The 20702-nt window shown below is 37.1% G+C and overlaps 1 protein-coding gene and 1 long non-coding RNA gene across 7 annotated transcripts in view; both read left to right on the plus strand.

Moving 5' to 3' along the window:
* The window catches only part of NKAIN2 (sodium/potassium transporting ATPase interacting 2), an 854966-nt gene that overhangs the window by 259083 nt on the left and 575181 nt on the right, over positions 1-20702 (plus strand). The window lies entirely within an intron of this gene.
* Positions 10041-19165, plus strand: LOC116665373. Its single transcript, XR_004321965.1, has 3 exons — positions 10041-10050; positions 11710-11716; positions 15975-19165. It is a non-coding gene; the product is annotated as an uncharacterized LOC116665373 (long non-coding RNA).

The following is a 20702-nucleotide window of genomic DNA, read 5'->3' on the forward strand; positions in this document are numbered from 1 at the left end:
TACCTGAATACATGATTTGTCTATGTTATTCATTAGCATTAAGAAACTTCATTTTCATGTGACTTAATTTTAGTATACTGATGGGAAATGTTGGTGTAGATATTATCTGTAGGAATTTTGTAAATCCAGGACTTTAACCTTTTGAAAAATGACCTCTCTTTCCTCAAGAAGTGTTGTAAAATTGTGGTAAAAATGGTTGAAGTTAGCTATGATATAGTAATTTTCACTGAATAGAAAACAAAGTCAGTTGCCATTGGCTTCATTGATACATGTCATCTATGTCTTGACTTACTTCTTTTGAAATTGACACTTAGGTTAGTTACTTTCAAGTTAATTGATAATGTGCACTATGCTTGATTAAATTAACTGCAGTGCACAGTTGTGGTCTGCTTCTTCAAAGTGGGCTATCTATAATGATATGAATTACCTTGAAGTCACCATTGATTGTCCATGTTAATGCAGAGGGGCAGAGTTAATTTAAGACAGCATACATTATTTTTATTATAAAATAAGTGGTGTACTTTTTATGTTGAATTATAGCAAAACTGTTTGTTTTGATGGTTTGAAATGAAAGAAGTGATTGACACGCTTTTATAAGAAATACGCAAACTCCCATTTCTAGTGAAGAGTATTTGAAAAAATGCCCATGACATACTGTATGTTGATCAAATGAGCTTATCAAGTTATATACTCATTGTAGAATTTTGACGTTAGTGACAAAATTACTCCAATAAAGGCAGGCTATTATCACTCAGTTGTCAACTTATGGAATATATCCAGCAGGACACACATAACAAGTTAGATCACTTGGTGGTTGTCTTACTTTCTTGTATTCATCAGTGCTACTCAGTGAGCCTTTGTTTACCACTTAATTTGAACAAGCCACAGTTCTACCCAGCAAATGAGTGCTGGTCCTGTGGCTGGGCCTGGGAGGCATGGTCATTCCCCTTGACATGTTCAGCATCTAGTAACTCGGTTGACACTTGAGGGTCCCTGCTGACTGACATTGTGCTCTTTTTGCATTTAGTTTGTTCTATGTCTTTATAATCTGTCTCTTAGCACTTCTTTTATTTCCCTTTTTAACCCTACCATTTTAACCCAAATGCCATGCTCCACCATACTGGAGCACTACCACTTCACCGGTAGTTAATACATTTCTATTTCTTTATGTTCTTGTATAGATGGTTCCCTCTCTCTAGAATATATTCCTACTTCCTGCTCCATACAACCAAACCAAGGCACAGGACTATCACGGTAGAACTCTACAAAGAATCCCCTAACACTAGCTGCCTGCCCTTTTTCCCCTAGAAAGAAGAGATTGGCCAACTTTCCGGTTTCCCACATGACTTTATTCATACACATATAGCACATTCCATGATAATAAATAGAATATATTAGCTATGTAGTAATTGTCAACCACTAGCATTATCTTGGCTAATTTTCAGTATCACCTTATGTAGTTAATAGTCTTATCCTCTTTCTATGCATGAGAAATCTGAATTACACAGTTTGTGTAAGTTTCTCAGTCATACTTGGCTTTTAAAGTGTCTTAGTCATCATCCAAGTCAAAAATTTGCTTCCAGAATCATCTGTCTTAACTAGCTTGCTACTGTACATCTACAAACTGTGTTACAAGTAGTTATATATGTATACTCCATTATATCTTTTTTCCTGCGTCTCAACTTTTTTTAAATTGGAGTATAGTCAGTTTACAATGCTGTGTCAATTTCTGGTGTACAGCATAATGTTTCAGTCATACATATACATACATATATTCATTTTCATATTTTTCATTATAGGTTACTACAAGATATTGAATATAGTTCCTTGTACCATACAGAAGAAACTTGTTGTTTATTTTATATATAGTAGTTGGTATCTGCACATCTTGAACTCCCAATTTATCCCTTCCCACCCACTTTCCACCCTGGTTACCATAAGTTTGATTTTGATGTCTGTGAGTCTGTTTCTGTTTTGCAAATAAGTTCATTTGTGTCTTTTTTTTTTAAGATTTCACATGTGAGTACTATCATATGGTTGATATTATATGGCATTTTTTTTTCTCTTTCTGGCTTACTTCACTTAGAATGATGAGCTCCAGGTCCATCCATGTTGCTGCAAATGGCATTATTTTATTCTTTTTTATGACTGAGTAGTATTTAATTGTATAAATATACTACAGCTTCTTTATCCAGTCATCTGTCAGTGGACATTTAGGTTGTTTCCATGTCTTGGCTATTGTAAATAGAGCTGCTTTGAACATTGGGGTGCAGGTGTCTTTTCAAATTAGAGTTCCCTCTGGATATATGCCCAGGAGTGGGATTGCTGGATCATAGGATAACTCTATTTTTAATTTTTTAAGGTATCTCCATATTGTTTTCCATAATGGCTGCACCAAACTACATTCCTACCAACAGTGTAGGAGGGTTCCCTTTTTTCCACACCCTTTGCAGCATTTATCATTTGTGGACTTTTTAATGATGGCCATTCTGACTGGCATGAGGTGATACCTCACTGTAGTTTTGATTTGCATTTCTCTGATAATTAACGATATTGAACATTTCTTCATGTGCCTATTGGCAATTTTAAGTCTTCATTGGCGGATTGCTTGTTTAGGTCCCACATCTGAATATTGATTTTCTTAACCTCAGAGGATTGTATTTATATCTCTGGTATTCAAAGTACTAATAAGCATTTAATAGATACTTTGTGAATACTTGCAGAATTGTTGAATAGGCAAGCTATAAGTGTGTCATGTCTTATAAAAATGCTTTAGTAATCTTGTTTTGAGAAATTCATAGAAATTTTACTTTTGCCTTCAGCTCTTCTAAACATAACAAAAATATAAAACAGAACCTTTAGCTGTTAAAGTTTTGGTATGAGGACAGAGAAAGGGTCAGAGAATCTTTAATCTGAAAGAAAATTATGTCAGAATATTAAATACTAACTGCAAAATTTGGTGTGTGTGGTGGGGTGTAAACTTTCTGACTGCAATAATTTTGATTTAATGGGAAAATAGTTATAAGAAGTTATAACGCCTCTTGTGTAGATCAATAATGTAGCTTTTACCCTGTTCCGAGTGGTCTGAAAATTGTCCACCTAGAAGTGTCAGATTAAGTGACAATTGCTATAGTGGTTGAGACCAGAGCTTTCAAATCAGCATCTTCCAAAATCTAAGCTCTGTTGTATATTCAGAAAGACACTTAACCTCTGTGAGCCAGGACCTGCCACTTCATTCTCTTCACCTCATGAAACTAGGATAAAAATACAGCCTACTTCACATTTTTTTTTGTTAGATTAAGTCACGGAAAACTCAGCGTATTGTCTTCACATATTACTTGCTGAACTATAATGCTTATTCAATGTATTTACTAATAAAATATAGATAATAACAATATATACCTCATAGAGTCATTTGAAGAATTAAATGAGATAATGAACGTAAGACATATACAACTCTGCCTGGCACATATGCTATAAACCCGTGGTAGCTATAAACCCTTATATTATCAGATAAACATTCTTAAGTTCTTCCAGTTGCACCCTGCTTTAAATCTGAGTCATAACAATCTGATAGCCTATCACACTTTAAATACACTTTTGAATTGAAAATTAGTATAGCACATTCCTGTGATTGTTAATATGGTCTGTGTGACCAAAACTCAAAGTAAAAAGGCAGATAAATTGAATGTGAAATAAACATTAAACTGATTTTAAGCGATGCCTGAGCAAAGCATTGTGGGGTCTAAGGAAGCTGTATGCTGCATTAAAGTACTGAGACCGCATTATAATCCAGCAGACAAAATAAGTAACTCAGGGCTGTGAATTGAGAAGATTATTAAAGCAGGCATGTAAAGACTTGAGGTCTTACCTGGAAAATGTGAGATGTGATTGGCCAGAATTTTCCTTTAATGGTATATTCTAGTTTACCCATAAGTTTGCACCCATATGTTTATGTCAAAGAATGTGAATGTTTAAGTAAAAGAGATGAGATAAATTGTAATTATTAGTAGACTATCTACATTGATAATGGGAAAACTGAGCTTCATTCATATATATGCACATATATATACACATATATATATACACACACACATACATACACATATATATATATGTATATATATAGCCTCTGAATATTGGGTTTTCCATCAAAGACAGTGGGGAATCTGAAATAATATTGTTTGTCCTACAAATTGGTTGAATGTTTGGAATAGAATATCATTATCAAATTCTGCATCATTTACTGTAAGCCAGTCACTTGCTGCCTCACAGAGGGAGCTCCAGGCTGAAGCATTGCTTCCCCCGTTCGACATTCTCCTGTATTTGATCCTCACTTCGGTAATCTATTTAATATAGTGTTGCTGCCTCTCACAAGTAATGTTTACATCATGTCGCTTATTTGCAGTGGTTCCCTTTTCCATGTGCATCCAAGTCCATCTTCCTATCTTTGGCTCTTTCATTTCCTTATTCTTTATTTCCCATATGGCAGACAAATCTTTCATTCTTCCTCACCTTAGACGTTCTGCTGCAGTCAAGGATCTCACAGGCAGACTCCCTCAGGGCATCGCATTCCCGCATTCCCTGCTGCCTAACACTGTTCACAAGTTTGCGTTTTAATTTTCCTGGGGCTGTGTGCTTTGTTAATCTTAAATGTCATTCTTTTTACTTTTTAAATAGTTTAGTCTTCTTCCTGTCTGCCTGTCATATGCCCTTTTCAAAACCCCAAGTACTTTTTGAAGGAATCAAAACAGCACTTACAAACTTTAAATTTCGATGGCCCACATTTTATATTTTATGTCTTGTCCAAGGTGTGAGAAATTGTGGTTCTCAACATGTTTGTGGTTGGTTTCATCTCCAGACATAATGAGAACATGCAGAGATCATCAGAGTTTAGAAAATATATAAGAAATGATTTTCTATAAAAGTATTTTAATGATCATTGTAATTTACCATCTTTTATGATCTCTTTGCTGCTGATCTTCAAAAGGACTTAGAGGCAATATTTTAAAAGATTTTTTTCTGTAGTCCTTTCCTTTATGGAATACTGTTAGTTTTTTTTTTTTTTTTTTACTTAATTATATTACTACAGACTTTGCCACTACGTAACTATCTTACTCGAGCTTACATTAATCAACTTTAGAGTGACCTTGAGTAAGCTTAATTAACCTCTTTTGGTCTCACTTTTTTCTTGATGGGGTTGGATGATACCCCAATTCCTTTCTAGCTCTCAAATTTTGAGCCTTTTTAAATAAAATTCTTTCTGCATGTGGAATTCATCTCAGTCCTATCAGTCTGCATATTCTTGGTTTACCAGAGTGAGTTATCAAAAACTAGAAGAACTGGAAAAAAAAAATCACCTGAATAGGGCTGATCTCAGTAGATATAAAACTATTAACCATTTCCACATCATCAACCTCTATTGTCTTCAGCACTTTGGCTTGATTAAAGATTTCCCTCCCACTGATTTTTCTGTCTATTTAATCCACTTAAATTTGCATCATTTTGTTTTCTTTTATCATCACTGCTTGCAACTTCCTGCCAGTATGAATTTTAAAGTCTTATAGTCCCTAATTCTCATCTGCTTAAATGTTATAAATTTTATGCAGATCTCAGCTGCATGATTCCCTCTGGGTATTTTCTTAAAAGTTTACTTGAAACCATTGAACGCCACTCCCTTCAAATCTACAAATTCAAGTGTGATTTGATACGAATGTCTATGGAAACATGATGGATATAAGAGTAGAAAAATACATGTTTGGTCCCAGGTTGAGAGAAATTTGATCTGTGTGCAGTTTCAGATAAGCAGGTTATTGTTGTGATGATGCTACCGAAAAAGTAAGGGTGAATATAATATTGTAAATGTAGAGCTCTAAAGGCACACTACCCAGGCTCCCGGCCAGGATCCACTGCTTACTAGCTTTGTGACCTTGAACAAGGTGCTTAACCTCTGTCTCGTAGGGTTGTTATGAGAATTAAGTGAAGTGACATACGGTAAAGCAGCTAAAGTAGCACCTAGTACATAGACAGCCTTCAACAGATGTCAGCTGTTGTTGTTGTTATTCTTATTAACACAGGGTAATCCTTTACATAGAGAGTGGGGAAAAGACAGAGCTTTATTTCCCTAAGATTCAGAAGTATGTATTCTTCAGTACACCTATCTAATATATGAGTTTAAATAAATGAAGTTTCATATACAAGCCATGGTTCTAGCAAAATGTATAAGATGGGAATATTGATTATATTCCTTTCCTTAGTCTATAAGAATCCTAAAGAATAGGAAAATGCAAAATTACATAAAGGAGACCACTGAGGCTAAGACGAGCCCGCCTGCCACCTCACTCCTGCTGTGCTGCACGAGGCTTCTCATGGAACACATCAGAAGACAAGGACATGAAGGAAAAGGGTTGTTTTTGCATCACCTGTCTTGTTGAGATTCTCCTTGTCTAAAAGAAACAAACTGATATATAGAAATCAATGTTTATGTGATTTTAAGGACCTGACTTTAACTGAGAAGCAAGTCATTTGATATATGAAACTGGGTTTTTGTCTTTCTTATGTTTCTCTGTCAGAACTACAGAACTACAGCAGAACTGTAGGTGATCTCAGCCTGTCTCATTAAAACCATGATGCAGGTCTGTCATGTTGCACCTGCTTGCAACACAGCCTTAGAAATGTTCATCTTCTCCCCTTGTGGGTATTTTCAGTACTTTTATTTCTACTAACATTCTACCATTTAACACTCTTATCAGAGAACTAGAGATTTGTTTTCTAGTTTTTTTGTATACTTAAGTTTCTTTTAGGGTTCTTTTCTTCATATAGATTAAAATTATTTGAGGATCAGAGCCTTATCTTTTATGTCTTTTAAACCCCTCTTATTTCCTATCCAAACTCTGTAATATTTTTTAGTTAATATTTGATGTAAAAAATTGGCATAGTAATTGTGTCTTTAATGTTCCTTACTCCCCATAAATTGTCTTTGCATTGATTCTCAGGACAATCATGGTATTAAAAAAAAACAAAAACAAAAACTACAGAACTCTACACATTAGATGTTTTTCTTTATCTTCCTTTTTTTTTTTTTTTTAATAAAGACTAAGAATGATGTCATGTCAACCCAATAGTTCTGTGAAAGACTGAATTATGGTAAAGTTAAAACATGTTGGCTAGGTGAGTTTGAACTTTTTAACCTGCTTAGATAATGTTCAGGCGCTCACCATCCATTCATTGAATCTAATTTTATAAATACTGCGTGTATTCCTTGTTTTACGAATACACTTATTAATAAGACCTGTGCAGGTCCCAGCTGAGCAGGAGGCCTACAGTCTTGTAATGCATTTTGAATCCACGTAAGCCTTATGGTGCTCATTTAAAATTTGTGTATTATTTACATGTACTTATTTTTAATTAAATGTGAGTATAATTATGTTGTTATAAAAATCTATGTATATCACCTTTCAAAATTATATGTGAATAGAACCATTTAAGCAGAATGTGGATGTTGCTCTTTGCAAACTAATTTTAATAGATACACTCAAGTTACACTCAAATGTATATTTCATATTCTGTATAATTCTGATGGATATACTAGGCCTACAAGTTTTCTGATAGCATCTTCCATTTACCACCTTTGTAAGTGTACAAACTTCTGTTAGATAAACTCTATGAATATACATTAAATATCTCCTTGGGGCCTCCTTTTTAATTTTATTGCTTTGTAACATCATATGAAGTGATCATATTTTTTCAACAAGCTGGTTTGCCTTAAACATCAAGCTTTCTCATTCCCCTGGGTCCTGTTAAATATACTGTCACAACAGCTTGGCTAATGGTTGAATATCAGAATCCAAAGTTGCATTATCTTCGTATCCATACATGCATGTGACCAGGTACACATGTGTATCCCTGGGCCCAGGGATGTCTTTGCTGTGGCTGATTTAGGAGAACATCTTATTAACCTAAGAAGATCAGGCAAATTATTCCTCTGTGAGCAAGGAGTGAAGAGCGGAAAGCAAAACTGTAGGAAAACCTTGGAACAAGAAAACATTGATCTAATGAAGTGAATAATAGTTTTCACATGAATAAGTAATTGCAGCATCTACTTGCTACTCTGTTTGATTGCAAGGACGGAGGTGAATTATTAAAACTACAGGATTTTCATTGCATTTCCTATAATGTGATATTCTCTAAAATATTGTACAGGATGGCCGAACATTATCAGTCAAACGGAATTGTCAGTTTCTCTTCTCTTTCTTTAGCTGGTTGCAGTCTTTCCAGCTATTCCATGGCCTAATTGGAAAAGTTATTTCTCAAAGGGATGCTCCTCTAGAAACCACACTGCTTTGATGTTTTAATGAACAAGTCTATGGCTCTGTAGACAGACCGTCCTGTTCTGGGAGCTCCATTCTTCACGCTTAGGTCCTCCTAATTCTAAATTGTTTTTAGTTACAGTTAAACACCGTGCTGCTCTACAGCTTTGATCATATTATTTTGGAAAAATCCTTCTTATCTTCTTCTGAAAAAATTCTTACCATCTTTGAAGGTTTACTCCATGCTCGTCTCCCCCAGGAATCCTTCACTGAACTCCAGACTGGGCTGTAGATACATTGTCTTCACATTTCACTCATGTTATTAAAACGATCCATCATGAGTTTGTTCTCTTCACTAGGCTTTTTAGTCCAGGACCTGGAGCAGTTTTTTATTCATATTTAGACTTTAAAAAAATATTTGTTGAACTGAATATGATTTAGGCAAATAGATGAAGCCCCGACAGGACAACTAAATAAGAAAGCATACTTTAGAGCTGATAAGTAATTATACTTGAGATTGTAGGCGCCTTCAAGACCCCGAACAACACAAGAAGTGTCAGTGAAGTTATCTTTAATTTTCCTTCCAGAATATAAGTGATGACCTAACTTAAACACATGTTGAAATACATGTAAATTTCATTTTTTAGGTATTAAGAAGTAGAGTTTTCCAAATTAGATAGATCTAGTGGATTAAAAAAATAGCCCATCATTTTTTGTTTCTTTTTTAAAATTGAAGTATAGTTGATTTGCAATGTGGTGTTATGCTATTTTGCTGGAGTTTAAGTTTATTTGTAAGTGACCAGACTGCTCAGTTAATTGTTAGCTATCGTACAGTTGGCAAGTGTGTCTCCTTAAACCAGAACTCTGGGCAGCAATGCTAGGTGAGGCCAGCAGCCTGGCTAAATTTCCAAACAATGAAAAGTTGATAATTCTACACCTGGAAATGCTAACCCATAAAATTGTCCAGAGCCTTATGCTTTAGACACTAATTGTTAAAATGTGGACATGTTTTGTTTGTGCAAAGTTTATACAGGACAACTGTAGACTGAAGGAAGCTTTACTGCGGGAGGAACTAGCCTAGTCCAGTTGCAAGTTCAGGGCAGAGGACCTACAGAGCTGAGGTACGTCTAAGCTGCGGTCTGACACCTGGGGTGTCATTTGGCACTTTCTCAATCTGGCTGAGGGATGGACTATACACACTATCATTCTTTCCCCTCGACTCGTCACCTGGAAGTGAGGAATCATCTAACTGGTTTCGTGAGCCACTTTGGAGGGTGAGACCAAGGGAACTCTGTAGCACATTAGCCTGGTGAAAGAAGAAGGGAGTATTTTAGTAAAGTGAGGGGAACTTGCATCCTGAAAAAGGTGACTAGGTTGTCTACATGGTTTCTACATTGGGTAGTTATTTCCTGATAAGTAATATGCATTTATTAGAGTTTTGTGGTTGTAATGCAAATTAAGAATTACAATGCATAATTTCCCGCATTACTTAATATGTGATAAGTGTAAGCTCCTTGAAGCCAGGGACTGTGCTTTATTTGAATTTCTTTTTTTAATATATTTTTATTAAAGTATAGTCAGTTTACAATGTTGTGTCAATTTCTGGTGCACAGCATACTGCTTCAGTCATACATGAACGTACATGTATTTGTTTTCTTATTCTTTTTCACCATAAGTTTTTTACATATGAGGAATGCCTCAACAGATTCAACTGTTGTATACAAAATAGAGCGTGTCCTCTGTGATTCCTACTGGAGTATAATACTGAGGAATATACCACACAATATATTTCCAGTTAGTCTCAATAATAGCCATTCCATTGGTTTCATAAAATTGCCTGGGGGAATGGATTTCAGGATGGTCTTGTAAGAATTGGCAGTCCAGATAATTCTTTAGTGAAGTTAAAGACATTGTATCAACAGAAAAAGAAATGTTTTTCCCCCTTAAATACTGTATTTGGAAAGAATACAGCCAGATTCTCCAAGATGAAAGATGAAACCACTGCCACAGTTGTGGTTACCTATGGCTTTATCCATCATAAAAGCAAACTGAGATAAATGTAGTCTTCTGGTTTTAGAAAACTAGAGGGTATTCCAAATGATAGAGTCCTAGTTTCATTATTAAAACCTTGGGAACAAAAGATATGATATTTTGAAGAAAAATACATATAGTAAGTGATGTTTTTATACTTTTATGGTTATAAGCATGAGATAATTGATTATCTAATACGTGGTATGCCCTTTAGAGATGTTATCTCATTTAATCCCTTCAGCAATGTGAAGTAAAGACATTATTGTTATCTGCCTTTCCGATATTTGAAGACTACAGATGCCAGGAATTTAAGTAAGTTAGTCGTGATTGCACAACTTCTAAATGTTAAAAATGAAATTTGAATTTAGGTTGCCTAACCCCAAATCACAGACATTCCTTTAAACACCAAATTACATTCTCTTCAGATGGGAAGAAACCCAAAAGACATCCATGGATTGGATTAGACACATTCCTTAGTTATAGACACCAAATTAAAGATATTGTTCAGTCTTTGCAGCTTTTTATTTTTTATAAACATTAAAAGTCAAATCCTTTCTTTCTCAATAAACAGCTGTGTGAAAGAAACGCCACTGAGAAGCTAGCTGGAAGGGAATGAGATTAAAACAGTGGTTTTAGGGGCAGAGTGAGAGTGGGGTGTAATTTTGCCTCCCAGGAGACATTTGACAGTGTTTGGACATATTGTTGACTGTCACAGTGTGGGGAGGGGGGAGGAGGGCAAAGACAGGGAGGACAAGTGCTACCGGCATCCAGTGGGTAAATCCCAGGGATGCTGCAAAGCATCCTCTGATGCACAGGATAGGCCAAAACAACCAAGAATTTTTCAACTCAAAGTGTCAATAGTGCTGATGTTGAAAACCTGGGATAATGCCTTTGGATGGGACCTACACATTATTAGATTCTTTTTTTATCTTGTTTGCTTTGATTTGAATTTGTATTGGGTTAAAAGATCAGTTACCACCAGTATTGCTGCCTTCTGGGAGACTGATCATCTTCCAGAAGAGACATCTTAATTTTTAAAAAACCTTTTTCTTGTGATGGGATTTTAAATTAAATGCAAGTTAAGGAAATGTTCTTTTACATGTTAAAATTGAACGTGGTTTATTCCTTACTGCAGAAATTTCTTCCTCATTCACTATCTGACAAAGCCACTTATTGTTTCTCATAAGATTTCCTGATCCTTGAGACATAAAGGGATGCTTGAGTGCTTCCTTTGAATTAGCAGATTTTTGAGTATATGCAGGACAAGTAATGAAGGTAGAAAGTAATTTAAATCTAAAAAGAACACTATTAATGAAGTTTATGTAGAAGGAAAATGCTTTGGAAGTTACTATTCTTTAGAAAAAATTAGTCTGATCGTGTTTGAAAAGTAGATACAGATATATAAAATTTATTTTTGCCTTCCAAATATATATGTGTGATTCCTCTCATTGATACATACTGAATTTAACAAACATTTAGTGCCTAGTGTTTATAAAGAGCCAACAGACATCTGTTTAACAACATCTTCTAATGGCAAATTAGCAGCAAATAGAATAATTTATGTGAATGTTAATTTAAGTCTGTAAATAGAGGCTATGCTCTTTAAGATGTGACGATATCAATGTTAAAGGAGGTTTTCTGTCATGCATTTGCCTCATATGCTGTTCCTAGAAAGTGACAATAAAGATCTCTTGCTGCTATGTGGAATGTTGAGGTCACAACATCCATTTTTAGGAGGAACCAGGAAACTCAGTGGCAGGCAGGCCTTGGATAGTTGTGCTGCCCCTGGACTTCAGGCCCCTTGCTTTGTAGAATCTTCCCTCTCTGACTACCTGCACTACCACCGTCTCCCCACCACACACACACAAACACACTTCTCTGCTGTATTGATTGCAAGCTCTGCTTTCTGCTCAGTGTCACAAAAATTGCCGAGGCACGGGAGCTCAAAGAGCTCAAAAAGCTGCCTACTTGGAATTTGGGGTGGGGACAAAACATGAGAAGGAGATGGCAGGGTTATATCTGAATGAAAATATCCTGCCATTGGTGATATATTTACTGGTGCAGTAGAATTTTGCTCACATTTTACATCGGTTGGCTTTTTACCCCATTGACATAATAAGGTCTATTCTGATGTCATCCGATTATCGTGTAGTACCCACCAAACGCATAGTAAAGCCATATGCATGTATTTCAGAAAGCAAAGAGGAGACCATGCCAAGGTGAGAGAGTTAACATAATAGATCTTAAGGTTGGTCCTTGAGGCCCCCGAAGATGGTCACCTAGACATGAAAGTATAGAGGAGCCATCTAGTAATCTGAGACAAAAATGATTATTCTCCCTGAAAGTGATCTCTGAAGATCTACCAGGTACCTGAGGAAAAGTCCTGGGAGAATTTGGCCTCAGACTTGGACCAGCCAGGATGTATTGGTCACCATCCCATTTTAGGTCACAGCTGGCAGGAGGAAAGACTGTCCTTTAGAAATAAAGACTCCAAGAGCAAATCCTCCAGGAAATCACTAACATCCAATTAGCTAGATCATTGCTGACACAGAGTGTCAGGAGTCATCATTTCTATTAAATTCTTGGTGCACTTGACAAAACATTTTTTCCTATCTACTTTCTCCACTGAGACTGAGAACCAACTGACTCTTAGTTTGTTATGATGGAGCTAAAATGTATACGATGGTCCTGGGATGAGGGTGCTCGGGACGGGATGTAAACTAAGATGGGATTCAGTGTTCTGGGGAAGTAACTTACTGGGTGGTGCAGTCATGGGCTCTTGGATCAGGAGGCAAGTGACTGACTTCTGGTGAGTCAAGCTGACCTAGGTGTCAGGTCTGGCGAGCCCTCAAGCCCAGGTGCTGAATGTACACAAGTAAGCTGGGTGGAAACCTACTCACTAAGGCAGAGCAAGGACCAAAGAAAGATGACTTGTTTGCAGAGCCCAAAGCCACCAGGTGTTGTTGGCACACATTGTCTGGGGCCAAACTTCCTGAGTCTCAACTCTAGAAGCTGTCAGCACTCAGATATTGGAGTAAGCAGGGAGAGTGTTCAAAGGATGGCTCAGCACTCGGGATGCAGGAGGGTGGCAAGACTTGTACCAAAAGAATTGACAATTTTAGTACAGGATCCGGCTTCAAAGAAGAAGGCTGTCTGGTGCTAGGCAGACTCTCACCTGAGAGGAACTAGTGGGTACAGTGGAGAAGGAAACCAGCTCCCAGAACCCACAGACTGGAGCTACTCGGGTACAGGATCAGAGAAACCCAACATTGTGTGTGGCCATGATCCCACTTCAGTGCTATGGGTCACCTGGGCATCAGCCTCCATGGTTCAGGTGGCCATGAAGAAGCCTGGGCCCAAGCTTGGGGCCAGACATTGTGGCTAAGAACTTCCTGCCTGAGTTTGGAAATCTAAGTTCATTCTGGGCTCCAGCTCCCATCAGAAATGAAGGGCCAGGAGTTTGGATGCAGAAGCTTTCAGGAGGTGTTAACCTTAGAAACTGGAAATGATTTGATCCAAAAGGCGAATGAATGTGATGCACTAAGGAAGACAGAGTCTGGAGGTGGGGAAGCTCTCTGGGTGAGTGGTGGCAAGATGCCCCAGGAGGGAAGGTTGTGATCGCAACACAAGCTACTTTCTGATGTCAGTCATTGGGCTTACGTTTCTGCTTTAGATTCATTTGTATTGATCCACAGTGATGCTCAAAGGAAGCATGTGACTCTGGGCACACGACAATTCTCTGAAGCGTGTCCTCGTTTGTGAATATATTGTGCTTCTTCAAAGAGCCTTTTATAACTCTTCCATGTTACATCGATTGCTTCCTTTTAAAACATCCTGTAATGCAGCTGGAAAAATGTAATGGACAATTTAAACAGTCCTTGCTTAATAGTCACTAATTGTTTCAAATATGTAACTCTTGTTTTCCTAGAACATTGGTAAGAAGGGCTGTCCTGTTGCTTTTGTTTTTTCTTAGGAGAGACCTAACACAGTGCCAGTCTAAACATGTGATCAAAACATCCCTGTTATTTATTAACTTTTTTGTCAATCGATTATCTGCAGAATTCTGCACATTGCCTGGAAACACTTCTTAAACATGTGACATTGTACTCGGAAAACAGTAGTTTGGAAGTTTGTAGACTAAAAGTTCTAATCCTAAGACTTGAACAAATAATGAGGATTAGGTTATTTATCTGTAAAATAAAGACACTGTGAAGTGTATGTGGTCAAAATGGCTCGTGCATGAAACAGAACTAATTCAGATAACCTGGACGGACTGAAATGGGAGGGAACCAGGCATTGCTTCTAATCCCATTTTCAGTAACATTGTGTAATATGATCTACACTGCAGTTTGACTACAGGAAAAATATGATGTGAATCAAAATGATTTTCCTAAATGATACCAATATGTGGGATTTATTTTGAAGAGTTTGTACATGCATTCACTTTTCCAGAAAAAAACAATGAAAAAGTGAGCTGTGGAGAAGTCCTGTGCAGTATGAAAACCTATATCTGCATTGTCTTCTATTAATTTAATACTTCACAGCATTTTACTATCAGTATTTTTAGTAATATAAGCGAATTAGAATTATCTGGGAAGTGTTATTATAGAGCTAAAGATCGTCTGACCCTGTAATTCATGGAATTATTTTTCTGATAATGACTTCAATTTTATTTCAATGGCAGTTACTAGACGGAATAGTCTTAGAATCATAGAAATCATTACTTTGCATTTTAAAACAAGTATTAATTGACTATGAGGCATAACGGTACTTTTTTCTTATTTTCAAAATGATAAATAATGGAGGAATAAAGCAAAAGTGACCTAAACCTCTTTCTTCTTTTTTAGTCACATCATGAGTTTAGATTTTCTAAGAAAAAAACCTAAACTCTGTAACTTACCCTTTCACTCTCCTTTTCTTCAGATTTTAGAAGTGGCAGGGAAGGAATGGTTTCACTCCTGGCTAAGTTTTAGAGTCATTATCTTCATGGAGAAAAACTTTGAGATCAGCTTGAACTCTGTTATGGTCCTTTCCTGTGGCCTCAGGGTTTTAGAGGAGCACTCTTGTTTTGTTGCCGGGGTGGATGATGATGGTGGTGATGATGATGATATGATGTGATATTTCAGTATTAACAAAATTAAATGCTCACTTGAATATTTTTTCCCCATCAAGAACGGCATATTTTTATGTTTCTATAATTTTTCATCTCAGGTTAAGAATGAGATCTCTTTTCCAGTGATTAGATATGGATTAGGGAATTGTGAGTTTTTTGCATTTTCTTCATTAGCACATATATTTTTTCTAAATTTCCAAAATTTATGTATGTATATCTGAATTATATATACATATATACATATATAATTATATATACATATATAATTATATATACATTATATATACATATATGTTACATTAATGTTAATAAAAATAAAAATTATTTTTAAAAGCACCTAAAATAAAGGGAAGAAAATATAGTAATGGAGATTTGTGAATTAATGTAGCACTCATACTAAGGATCAACCTGAGAAATTAATTCAATCAGATTATTTATCTCTGCTTAGTTTTATGATTATTGCACAACACTAATCTAAAGTAGCCAAGGCATGCCACTAGCATTCTTTCCTGTTGTAGCAGGGTCTCCCTCTGGCCCTGCGCTGTGACACATGGAGCTAAGCAGCTCCCCCTCCTCAAAGTCCATTTAGATGCGCTGATTAACATGAAGACTGAGACACCGCGGCAGTGGAGGAGACAGGGCTTCTGTCCACAGTTGAAGTTTAGATATGTACAAACATATCTGACGGGCTGTGGTTGTGGGGTACTTGTGATAAAAGCAAGATTTGCAAAGAGAGAAACGTTCCCTGTAAGGAATGAGTCTGACATAGTCAGCAGCGGGGGATCGCTGTCTGTCGCCACAGGTACGGTGACCCAAACAAGTATAATTGTGTAAGCAAGAAAAAAGAAAAAAAATCCCACGCTTTCTGGGTGTAAGTCCAAGCAAGCCTGCTTAATCGTAGCCCAGTGGCAGAACGTGTTTGCCCTTCAGAAGGGCTCTTATGGCACAGAATAGGTTGATAGCAGTGTTTGCCTGCTAATTCTGGGTCTAATCTCTAGAAATCTGCACTTTGGTGGGTTTAGGGGCTCACATAGAGCCACTGGGGCCAGTGAAGCGGTCCTGATTTGGTTAGAAGGGGATAACGGTAGCATCAGTGTTTTTACATTGACGGTGATGGAAGAGCAGCAAGAACGAGGGACTGTGTGTCAGTGGTTCTCTGGCGTTGTGGCTGGCATACGGCGACCACCAAGATGCTAGTTGAGGCTGCAGTCCACCCAGAGTGGTCGGGCAGAGAGAGGAAATGTGGCAGAGACTTGACTCTGATCTCCGGAGAGGCACAGGGGCTTTCGTATCGCACGGTAGACTGTTGCTTTATAGAAAGAGGGGTTTCAGGTGCTCACAATTAGACTCTCCAGTGTCAAAATTGGCAACCAAATATTTAACACAAGTAGGAACCCTATCACAAGAGTTATTCAACTTATACGTGCACAGCATTTGTCACTGTTTTCTTATTTTAGCATTTCTTAAAGCCAAGTCATCAGATTGCGAAGGGGAATTCATGAGGATAGAAAACGTGATTGTGCTGTCCCCTTTAAAATTCCACATAAGTGATAGTAATAGCAAACACTGTTGAGCACTTTATATTCAGTATCTCACTGTATGATCTCCACAACCTATGAGGAAGATATTATTTTATCTGCATTTTATAAATGAGGAAAGTAAAGGCAGAGAAAGCTTCAGTAACATGGCCAAGACCTCACAGGTAGCAAATGATAGAAGAGGGATTTGAACCCAGTTAGCATGGGCTCAGCCTCCATGTTAAGCTCCCTCCTGGGAGAAATACATGACACCAGAACATGTTATGTGAGTATCCCATGGCATGTGCCTTTGAGCATTAGTAACAAATACACTGTACTCCTTGAATGTGTTAAAGTGATTTATTTAAATCAAGATGCTATCTTAAGTTCCCTGCTGTCTAATGCTGGTGCAGAGTGACCTCGACACAAGCTAACACTATTGAGTAGCTGGTGGTTTCTGTTAGCAGTCGGTTGACCATATAATGCCCTGGAATGAGTGGAAGAATTGAAAACATTGCTTGGGAAAAACTCTTTCTTCTTTACGAGTTTGGGTTTTGTTGTTGTTGTTGTTCTTGTAGTGTTTGGGAAATGTCTATACTTACTATTGCAATATGCTTTCATTAAAGACCAAATAAGACCACTTATATTTTGTATCTAAGAGAGACTAAGATAAATTTGCTGAATGATATCAGTACAGCAATTGATAAGTGCTTTGACTTTGTTGTACTGCAATAAAAATCTGATTTTGATATAAACTTAAGAGCATTGATTTTGTTGCCCCAGGAAAGGTAGAAAGATATAAACTTGGTAAATAAATCCAAAATCAAGGTTGATTATTCTAATTAGTTAAAGCTTGAGGAATTTCTCTGGTGACCAGCTTTGTGACTGTCCTTTGCTGTCTACATCTACCCCTACATGTTAATGAAGAACAGAATGAGGACGCTGGAGAAACAGTGATCATATTTATAGACCCATCCATCCATTCACTTATACATTAATTCATATTTACTGAGTACCTTCTGTATGTCAGGCACTATTTTAAGCTATGGAGTATAGCAATGAGTCAACAAAATGCAAAAATGTCATTGCCTATGTAAATTTTTACATTTAAATGTGTGATGGGAGCTCCAAAAAACCTCAAATGAACAAATAAGCTATACGGGTACATTAGTTATAGGTCCTGTGAAAACACAAGGAAGGAAGTGGGATCGAAAGTGCTGAGGGCCCGCAGTGTTATGTATAGAGCTAGGTAAGGCCTCGTCCAGTAATCGACATGTGGCAAAGACTTCACAGGTCAGAGGACGTGTTATTCAGATATGTGGGGAGAGAGAAGAGAGAATGGCAAGTGCTAAGGCAAAGCAAGCAGCCCCAAGTGTGGCTAGAAGTGAGTAATAGGGAGCTGGTCAGATGTGAGGCTGGAGAGGTATGGGGTAGAACCAGATTTTGCAGAACCTTGTAAGTCATTAAGGGATGTTGGCTTTACTTCTGAGAGGGACAGTCAAGGGAGGGTTTAGAGCAGGGCTGTTCCATGACTTGGCTTGTTTCTTAAAGGGTATGATTTTGGTTGATAGGTAGGAAACAGAGTGTAGGAAAAATATGCTGTAAACCCATGGAGACCTACTGCAGTAATTCAGGCAAGAGGTGATGGTAGCAATATTGTGCTCAGTTTCTGGATACTTGTAGGTTTATTGTTGAGATAAAATCTGCTCACAATGGTAGTGCAAATCATTTCTTAATTGTGTAATTTCGTGAGTTTTGGCAAGTGTAACCACTCTCCACACATGCAAGTAACTACCCAAACAATTTATAGAAGGTGACCATGGTCACCATGCCTGCAGTTGGCCCCTCACCCCCCTATCCTGTCAATCACCATATTGCCAAAGGCAACCACTGTTATGGTTTCTTTCCCCATAGATTAGTTTTGCACATTCTTGTGTGTGTGTGTGTGTGTAGGATAATACACTGTGTACTCTCTTAAGTCTGGCTTCTTTCAACATCATGTTTGTGAGATGCATCTATATTTTTGTGACCACCAGTAGTACTATCTTTTTATTGCTGAGTAATATTCCATTGCATGGATATACCACATTTTATTTATCCAGTCCCTGTTGATGGACACTTTAATTTGTTCATAGTTTGTGTTTACTATGAATAAAGCTACTAGAAACCTTCTGTGATTATTTTTTGTGGGCATGTTTTTCTTTCTCTTGGGTAAAAACTAGGAATAGAATTGCTGACACACAGGGTAGATATATATTTAACATTTTAAGACTCTTCCAGTTTTTCAAAATGTTTTAACAGTTATACTTGCCCCAGCAACATATGAGATGTCCACTTGCTATGGATCCTTGTAATACATTATTAGTCTTTGTAATTTTAGTGGTTATAATATATAATCATGGTGTTTTAATTGGCATTGTCTGAATTTTCTTATGGAAGAATGAATAGGATTTCTTGATGATTTGGGTATGGTTATGAGAGAAAGAGTGGAGTAAAAGAGGACTGTAAGAATTTTTGGCCTGATTAACTAAAAGTTGTATTGTCTGTTAACTGAGATTGGAAAGACTGAGCTAAGACAAGATGGAAGGAGGGGAAAGAATATCAAAAATCACATATGGTATATGTTATCCTACTAGGTAAGTTCAGGTGGAGACGTCAAGTAGAAAGTTGGTCTGAGAAGTTAAGTGCAAGGAAGATGTCTTTTGGGGAGTCATGATGATACTTAAAGCCACGGGATTGATGATGCCACTAAAGAAGAAAGTGGAAGTGGAGGAAGTGGAAAAGAGATTAGTTCTAAGTACTGAGCTGGAGTGCTTCGCAATTAGATCCATTAAAAGAAACCAGGAGACACTTTGAGATGAAGCAGGAAAGGAAGATGAAAGGAAGGAAGAAACACACAAAAGGGTGGCCCTCCTACACCCAAGACAAGAGATTTCAATAGAGAGGGAGTGATGAAATGTGCCCAGCGTTGCCTAAAGGAATGCTTACTGCTACTAAGGCCTTCGGGGCACAGGAGGTGGTGGTCAGAGAGTGAGACACTGGAAGCTGATGGTCCTCTATAGGGTTCCAGTGGGGGACAGGGAGTGATTGTGGAAACAGCGGCTCTATGAGGCTAAAGGACAAGATCACAGGAAGAAAGGCGTTTAAGGGACAGAAAGGCTAGTGTGTTTGGAAGTACATTGGAACAAATGATGCACAGTTTAGAAAAGTTATATATATCAAAGTAGAATAATAGGCTAAATCTATCAACCTGTCAATTAACAAGGAAAAAAAAGGAAGTTCTGAATTTAGATCTAATATACTAACTGCACCAGGAAAGTCATGATTTAACATTAGACTGTATATACAGAACTTAATGGATTTAGCTGACGGCATACTTAGTAAGGGTTTGCCAATTAGATTATCGATAATATTTTCCAATAAAGTTTCTCAGAAACAATTTGCTAAAAACATTTTCAATTTTAATCTGCATTCAATAATAGCAACCAAAATAAGGAAAGCTATTCCACTTTAACATATGTAAGCAACATTTGTGAAAGAACCATGTTATTTCACTTATTCCATATAGAGCATATCAAAGGAAGAGCGATCAGGGTTATGAGAGAATTTCAAACCATGTCACATTGATGACCATGTTGACAAACACACATTTTCATGTATTTCCCTTAAGAAAAATTTTTTTACAGTAAGGAAAAACAAATGAGTGGGATTTAATATTTTTCCTTGAGAAGT

The sequence above is a fragment of the Camelus ferus genome, chromosome 8, assembly GCF_009834535.1.
Source record: "Camelus ferus isolate YT-003-E chromosome 8, BCGSAC_Cfer_1.0, whole genome shotgun sequence".
Classification (NCBI taxonomy): domain Eukaryota; kingdom Metazoa; phylum Chordata; class Mammalia; order Artiodactyla; family Camelidae; genus Camelus; species Camelus ferus.